The 9,457-nt window shown below is 35.5% G+C and overlaps 1 pseudogene; it reads left to right on the top strand.

The window, feature by feature from the left end:
* The first annotated feature begins 205 nt into the window (after window positions 1-205).
* LOC150064176 (uncharacterized) lies at window positions 206-7,893 on the top strand (annotated as a pseudogene).
* The last annotated feature ends 1,564 nt before the right edge of the window (window positions 7,894-9,457 follow it).

Below are 9,457 nucleotides of genomic sequence, written 5' to 3' on the forward strand. Positions count from 1 at the left end.
TAGAACAAGTATTTGACAAACCCATTAAAAAAAGGAATTGTGTAAATTTCTCAACCTGATAAAAGACATCAGTGAAAAACCCTGGTTTCTCCCAATTGGAATTCAGTATTCTGCTTTTCCCTCCATTTGCTGATACATTCTAGTGATGGACATAGACCTTATGCCTAGTCATTACTGCTTCTGGGGACTTAACTGGTGGAGAGGCATGGAGCAAGTAGGAACTGTCTGCCACACAGGCTTCCGACCTAATTGCAGCCATCAGTGGGAGCATCAGATACACAAAAAGGGAGCATCTGAAGTAATGTCGTTGCTTCTTCCATGACAGTTTGTTTTCCTTTTTTTGAACATTGCTAGAGATAATATGATAGGAAAATCATGCTCACTAAAAAAACAACTGAGTAAAATGGGAAGAGATCACCATTCTAAGAGAGGTGCAAATCACCTAAGACGTATGAAAAGGCCACATGCCTCTTTGGAAAGCAAATACTATTTTTTTTTTAAATTTCCTCCTCTCCTTCCATCTAAATATTCAAATCAGCTTTAAGTCTCCATTCAAAGTTCAAGTACTTGCTCCCATATCAAGCCTCCTGCTGTCCTGTACTTTCTTCTGGCCATCACAGAAACAAATTCTCTCTCAAACTCAAAATTTCCCTTACCCTCAGCATTTACCATCTTCTGTCTTGAATTGTGGTTATTGCTTCTTTTCTAATTGTGGACTATATGCTTCTTTTGTAAGTACAATTCATCTTTGCATTGTACAACTGAAAATAATAACAAAAATAATATTCACATAGAACAAGATAGCATGGCAAGTACTTTTCACGAATTACTTCATGAAATATTGTATTTATTCCCAGGAGTCATTTTTGAAGAATGATATACTGCTATACTATGGCACGAGTACTGGGCAGCTAGAAGAAATTTAAGCTGAAGACAACCAGTTCGTTCAAGCAAGAGTGGGATGGTGGACATCAGTCTAGAGTGTGTGCTCATTTCTTCCTTCTCTATTACTTTATATGCAATTTGAGATCAATACAAATTGGACCAATAAGTTTATTAACCAATCCAGATATCACTTAAACAGAGAAAGAAATCAAATTTTGCCATGTTAGCCACAGAGGAAATGGTGAGAGTAGTTAGAACAGGGCCAAACACATAGAAGAAGTATCTGAATATTTGTAGAATAATCAAGAACATTATGCACAGTGCCAATTGATATACAGACATGCTCATTATATTACTTAAATTCATATATCAATGCCACCAAGCTGCATTATTTTCCAAATCATAGCTGGAACAAAATAGATATGTTGTGGATAAACACTATTATTATCTTTTTATATTATGCATGTGATATATATATCAAACATGTATTATATAGTAAATATTGTTATATTATGTTGAATTATGTTATATATTTTATGGAATGTATTAGTGCATGAATATATGAATATATGAGATGTATGTTGTGTATTTTTAAAAAGAACTGCCAGGGAAGTTGATGTCATGAGAAGGTGATTCTTATCCTTTAACAGTTGTTGCTTTGTTTCATTTGATTTTTTGTCTTTTTCTTTGTTAACTAGCTAGTAAATAAACATAAATGGTCATTGTGCTTCTATCCTACATCTCTGTGGGTAACTTAAGGCCATTCATATTTGAACCTAGAAACAGAGCTTTCGTTCTATATTCAGAATGGACTAATTTCCAGAGCTTTTAATCAATGTATGGGAAATGTATGTCTAAAATGTCCCGTGATGGTTATGTGCTAAGTAGAAAAATCACCTAAACAAACACCATTTCTACTGCCAATGAGTCGCACGCACAGCATAAACACACCATGAAGACACCATGAGACCCTGGTCTCAAATACCCCCATGGCATTATTTTCTTTCAAACGTTTACAAAATGAAGTGAGCTCTCCAAATCAGAGCAATTGAGTGCACCTGTGGTTAGTTGTTCTCACTGACTATTGTTATGAAAAACCACCATAATCCTCTGGTGCTATTTTTCTATTTGATCCTGTTATGGGTTTTTGTATAATAGGATGGCTGTGTCTTACATGAAATTTAATCAAGCGCTACTTTTTGTGTCATTAAATGGAAATCTGGGTATCTGCTTTACAGTGACCTTTGACCAACACTGGCTTAGTGTAGCCAGGTGTACAGAAAAATTAGACTTTATCTCAAAAGCTGAGAAAACTATCTAAGAGTCTAGCAGCTCCATTATTTGTTCCTTGAACATTGAGTCCTGTTTTTGTTGTGCTATTTTTTTCCCTTTACAAATTAGACAAATCTCCTTTCAAATCTTTATGCTCTTGTTTTTTGTTGTTGTTTTTTTCAAATAAAATGTCCAGTTTGAGGTGGGAGTTTGGCCCGGAGGTAGAGCACTTGCCTAGCATGCATGAAGACCCAGGTTTGATTTCTTGGTACCACATATATAGAAAAAGCTGAAAGTGGTGCTGTGGCTCAAGTGGTAGAGCTCTAGCCTTGAGAAAACCGAAGGACAGTGCACAGGTCCTGAGTTCAAGCCCCAGGATTGGCAAACAATAAGTAAATAAATGAATAAATAAATAAATTCTAGTTTGATTTTGTAATGCAAGTGTACTTATTTCTTGGTCATAGATAGGCCTACTCCTATTTTTCTGACCTATGCTTTCTTTTTTTTTCTGACCTATGCTTTCTAACTTTGATATTTTTATAACCTAATTTTTAAGATTTGTTCCCAAAGTTGCTTTCAGGATTGGTAGATCCTGAAACAAAGAATACCCTACATTGTTTCCCTTTACTTGCATTGGAATAGTATTCTCTCTAGAGAAACAAAACCAAAAATGTGCACAACTACACATTAATGTATACATGTGCATGTATATATAAATATAGAGAAAATAATATTTATTATAACAAATTGGCTCATGAGTACAGGAGCTGAAAATTCTTAGAATTTGCTATCAGAGAACAAAGTTCCCATTCCAAAACTCAGGTAGAGAGATAATAGATTATACCTTACTATAACTTTTGCTCTACTCAGGCCCGTGTATTAGATGGCAATTCACTTTATGAGGGAACTTTGCAAAACTTGAAAGACCAATCTAGATGTTCATCCCATCCGAAAACAGTCCCAAAAAACACATAGATTAAATGTTTTGCTAAATATTTGGGCACCCCATATCCCAATCAAGGTGACAGAAAAAATTAATCATTAAAGTTAGGACTTCCAGTATCTTATACTCAGAAATATGTGAGATCTTAAGGAGCTTCTCTGATCAGTACTTTGCCTTATAGTTTGGGCTAGAAACACTTTTTTCCTTACAAAATTTGCGTATATTTCACTAATCATAATATAGCCTTCCCACAACACCATTACTGTGCTGTTCACATAATAGACATCCAGTAAATGTTGAATCTGCAATGGCAAGTTCAAATGAACATTTCTTTTTGTCATCTTGTAGTAGCACAATGAAACATTGGCATAATCTTCTCTTGTTCCCATAACTGTCTTAAACTTAGCAACTACTTCAAATGGGATGTATTTCTAGAAGGAATTCTATACAAGAGAGACCACAAACTTCTCCGATATTTATTTTTCTTGCAGTACCTGTTTACACATGTTTATATTCAGACTTATTGAATAGGAGCCCTTTATAGTAATCCATTTCTCTGGCAAGAAAACTGGTGTCTCATTAAGGAGAATACAAAGATACAAAAACACATTTCTACCCAGTTACTTACTGAACTCTTACCAATAAATAAATAAAAACAAACATAATTTCAGAACTGACATCAGAGACCAAGACTGCATCTTTTTTCTATAACTGCTTTTTTATTAATCTCAAAAGAATAATCTCATTTGCTGTGTCAATAAATGAATTCAGAAATGAGCCTTGGATTTATCTTGGCTCTAGATTTAATTTCCTAACCTGATAGAACCTGGCTAAGATACCTATGAAAGCTGTACCAAAGCTTTCTTGAGCACCAAGGCCAAGGAAGATACCCCCAAGGAATTGCAAAATATATAGAAGCAATATAAAGTGGCCTAAACTGGACAAGTTAACGCATTCAAATGCTGCCCAGGAACTCTAAATTTAGCTGCTTATTCTTTTACAGCCAAACTGGGAGATCATGTAGTTAATCTAGCTCACAAACAGTTATAATATTAAGTACATGGATCCTATTAGCAAAATATATTTACTTGATTTCAGAGCCATAAAATTTATTCATAGTGAATAAGGCATCATCTATAAGTTCACACACACACACACACACACACACACACACACACACACACAGAGGCAAATATATTCTTCTAAACTTAACTCAGAATTCTAGAACATACCTTCATTTTAATTTCAAAATTCAAGTTATTTCATATTTATAACTCTTCATTTCTAATGTTCAAAATTTTCTATTGGAGATGGTAAGTTTTTCCTAGATTAATTCTGTTAGTATTAGTAAGCAGCCAGGTTTATAAGAACTCACAAAACAAGCAAAAAAAGCAGGCACACACACACACACACACACACAACCTATGAGGAATATTAAAGACTTAAATGTAAAATAAATCAACCTTTCTGACTCACCATGCATTGCTAAATTGCCCTAATGCATATTCATTAGTTTGGGGGGATTCTCACCAGCTGAGCCCCAGCTCCTGCAAACCTCAATGTGAGAGTGCCATTCTATACTGGAAAAACAGAAGCTGTTACCACTTTACCACTAGGCCACTTGAAATTTTTTAAAAATGATAATAATAAAATAACATGGAGCACTGATCCTAAAAACATACCAGTTTGAAGAAGCTCAGGCTTCAGAGGTATCTTGGTTCTTTTCATTCAAGAAATTTTTATCAATTCCCAGGGCTTTACAGACCCATATGCAAGGGATCTCCAAATTTAAATATCGAAACCAATTATCTTCCCTTTGCTCTAGACTTATATATGAGTCTTACTAGTGCCTCATTTACTTTATGTCATCAGCATTTCAGAGTTCATATATTCAAAACTCACTATTAGATTTTTGATTCTATCAAGTTTATTCTTAATAGATTTAAAAAATGTATATATATATGCAAACACATGTAATTAGAAAAATAGACAGTGTCTGCATTTCCCTCCCACCTCAATCACCAGTGGGTCCCCTTAGAATCAAGTTTGTATTTCTCTCATTGCAAAGTAGATATACATTTCTTTTTTTCATGTTTCATCATTTATTCTGTTGAACATTGATTTATATATATATATATGTATATTTCTATATCACAACACTCCAAACCTAGTTGAGGAAAATTATCTTTATGAGGGATAAAGGAACTGAGCAGTGCCTACAGGAGAAGCACTAAGTTCTATGATGTCTCAGGCCTCTGCTAAGAAGAGCTAAAAGTCTGGGTGACTCAAAGTGAAGAATTATTTGAATATTCTTCCCTTACACGTCAGCTACAGGCTGACTACTGGCACTGCCAATTTTTGTCCCTACATATAACTTTGCTTTTTAATTGGCCATCTCACACAATACATTGGCCTCAAAGGATTCCATCATCCCACATAGGGGCACAGGCCTCTGAGCACACATGTCTAGCAACTATAGTAAAAACTACATCACAGTCACATTTTGCTGTTTCTGTTTACTGATGTAGTTCCTGGCCTGCTGAGAAGATAGAAGATGAACTAAGTCCTCTCACTTGATGGAATAGACATACATTTTTAACAACTTTAATAGGCCAATTCATTAAAAAAATTGCCTAGGGAAGTGTCTGTATATCCAAATAAGCCTAAAGAGTGGCAATAAATTTCAGAGAACCCCTCCTCCAGCTTTTATCTCACCAAATAATTATGTAATATAATCTGCATAAATAAGTCACCTTTTTAATAATGAATATTTCTGAGAAAATGGAATCCTAAAGGAAAGTACTCGAAAGTTTTAGAAAAGCTGTTTATTAATGTTTAGGGAAACTCTTTACTAATGTTGCTTACTGTCTACTAATTTTTTTTGCTAATGTAGATTTGCCAAGGGCAAATGGAAAAACAAATATTAGAATGTTTCCAAATCATCCTAGTAATATACAAATGGTTAGACTTCACCTACAGAGATATTTTTGTTTGCTTTTGTTATGTTTTGTTTTGTCAGACATGAGGCTTGAACTCTGGGCCTGGGCATTGACTCTGAGCTCTTTTGCTCAAGGCTAGCTGTAAATCACTTTGAGATACAGCACCATTTTCAGATTTCTGGTGTTTAATTGAAGATAAGAGTCTTACAGACTTTCCTGCCAGGTTGTCTTTGAACTGTGATCCTCAGATCTCAGTCTCCTGAGGAGCTAGGATTACAGGTGGGAGCCACCAGCACTTAGCTCCAAGTTTTTAATGTAGTTGTACAGTGGAATAGAAATTCCTATTTTTAACAAATTCCTACAGGATGCTCATACCACTGATTATCAGAGAATATACTGGAAATTGGCTCTAAGCAGATGGAATTATCTTGACATCATGTGACTTAGTACTTTCCTGGCAGAGGCTTCCTTCAGAGACTAATCTATATCACATTTTCTATGGTGCCCTCTGAACTATTGCAAACTCATAGCCAATAGAAACAACCATGGACTCTGCAACAAGGTAAAATTACAAGATATGGATCACTACAGGAAGACTCTGTATGTTTGCTCCCAAATGTAGGTACTCAAATTCACAGGGAATCTAACGTAAGTCAATTTAGCAATGAATGTTGATCCTTATGTCAGAAATACTGAGTTGATCTGAGGTCAGTCTGTGTGTCACTAAGTTTTATTACCCTAGGTGGCTTTCATACACATCCATGATTGAGAACCACTATCTTCTGTTACAATCCCTGTCCCTTCTAGAGTTCTTCCTAGTAATGTGTTAAGCTAGCTCTATGTCTATCATTTGAAATTCACAGGAAGACTTATTCTAATGGTTCTGAATTTAGAGTGAATTTTGCTCCCCAAAGAATATTTCACAATTTTTTTTAATCCTGACGCAAAAACACTTACATTGCCTGGAGGGCAGAGACCAATATTACTGCTTAACACTGCCTAATGCCAGGAGACTTCCACACTAATATCAATCAATAAATAAAAAATAAAGAGCACCTTGCTTGGGTTTCAATGTAATCTAGGAGAAATAAAGTAGAGGAGTGTAATGCTGTACACACTGGTCTCCAACAGAAAACTGGAAGAGTTGAAATCTGAAAAGAATTGACTAGAGGGGCCTGGAGTTTGGCCTAGTGGTAGAGTGCTTGCCTAGCATGCACAAGGACCTGGGTTAGATTCTTCGGTACCACATACATAGAAAAATCCAGAAGTGGTGCTATGGCTCAAGTGGTAAAGCACCAGCCTTGAGAAAACCCAAGGACATTGTTCAGACCCTGAGCCTAAGCCCAGGACTGGCAAGAAAAAAAAAAGAACTGAGCAGAACTGCATTGAATTGGGTATCTTTAGCTGGACCTACAGAAACTGTTGAATTCTTGCTGCAACTTGAAGAACCAGTAAATGATAAGACGATGCAGGTTTTTCTCTTCATATCACTGCTTCTGCCAGCTTAGATGAGATTGTAAAAGCCCCATTGGGAAAAAAGTGCCCAAGAGAATGCTCTAAATCAGGATGACTGTACTCCCCTACATTATGTAGCTCCAGAAAATAGGCATAATATTGTTGTCATGTTACTAGAAGATGAAGTGAATCCAGATGCTAAGGATCTATGAAGATACTGAAATGTAGCACCCAGCTGCTGACATCTATCCTACAATGAGGAGAGAATTGACGAAACAAACCTGCTGGAGTCTCAAGGAAAAAACATTTACATTGAAAATAAAAAAAGAAAAGTTGCCTATGCAAATGGCCAAGGGTGGACTGGGTTTAATACTCAAGAGAATTATGGAAGGTTATTAAGTCTGGATGCATGCTTAATTCATAACTTTTGTCATCCCCAGTATTCTAGAACCTCAAATACATGTACATGAGGCATGATATATAAATTGTGAAGTTTTCTCACCTTGAAACCCTTAGAAACCTGTTGAACTGGTCCTGCTCAGGTACTTGTTCTACACTTTGGTCCTGCTTTCCCAGCACTGAATCACTGTTGAGATTGTCCTGTTTCCCTACAGCATGCTGTACTGGGTTTGAGGTCACTCTGAGTGAGTATGGCTGTTGCAAGTCTTGAGTTCTAAGCACCTTCTGGAGCTCTGTGAAGCAGAACAAACCCAAGAGGATTCCAGCTGACTGTCCTGTTAACCCCTTAAAACATCCTTACTTATTTTCACACTTGCTCAGAGTTCTATGCCAAATATTTCTGAATTTTTCTTTCTTTTCTTTTCTCTTTTAAGTTGTTATCACAAAGGTGATATACAGAAGAGTTACATTTATGTAAATCAGGAAATGAGTGTGTTCCTTTTTGAACATTGTCACCTCTTCCTTTGCTTTCCCAACCTCCTTTCCTTCCCCAATCTTCCTCTTCCTTTCCTTCCCAACCTCCTTTCTTTCACAAGCTATATAGTGAAGCTTGCAGTATTTTTGTTACAGGAGGAATATTTATGTATTTTAATGTACCAAATTGTGGAGATTATATTCTGAAACAATGCAGAACAATAGCCTGCATGCGTGCTCATGTATCTTTTTGATGAGCTGGTTTGCCAGAAACAAATTGTATGATTTTTGAAATAAATTTAAAAATAACTGTAGGTAATTATTAGGTACTGAAAAGAATGTTTAGCTTGTTAAAGTAGTAATGTAACAAAAATGTACTGTGAATTGCATTTGAATACTTTAAAAAGGTTGAAAGGAAAAGATTACCTTGTACAAAATATCAGTATTACTAGGTGAAAAGTAAAATCTATTATAACATGGGACTTGGAATTCATACGCTTAATCAAGAACACTTTGATTTTTGCCATATAGTAATACTTCATTAAAATCTGATTTACGGTAGTGAGAAAGAATAGAGAAGAGATTAGGATCAAGTCCAGTAAAAGTTTAGTAGCATAAAGCAAAACTAAATGTTTTTTAATTGATTATTTTTCTCATAAATTTACCCATAGCAAAAACCTGAATGCACAATATTAATACAATTTTTAATGTCTCACTTAGTTCCAGGAATGTTATTTCATCAAAGCACCTATGGTATTTGATGGAAGACATTATTAGTTATATAAACTTTGTAATATACATTTGGGAAATTGGAAATGCTTAGCATAGTTTATAAGGTCAAAATAATTTCTAATTTCTGTATGGACCATGCTTGGGATTTAAAATGCTATTTCTCAATCAAGTCAGTGTGTAAATAGTTCAGATGAAAAACACAAGGCTCACTTGGGGCTTTGCTTTATTGATGTTTGTCATCGATTCATCCGTCACTGTTTCTCATCAAACTGTTCCTGCTAATTACTGATGGCACACAATCACAATCTGTGTTTCCTCTCCTGATTAGATTTCTTTCCCCCAAGTGAATGAACAGGGA

This window comes from Megascapheus bottae, chromosome 4 (genome assembly GCF_031878675.1).
Source record: "Megascapheus bottae isolate mThoBot1 chromosome 4, mThoBot2.hap1, whole genome shotgun sequence".
Lineage (NCBI taxonomy): Eukaryota > Metazoa > Chordata > Mammalia > Rodentia > Geomyidae > Megascapheus > Megascapheus bottae.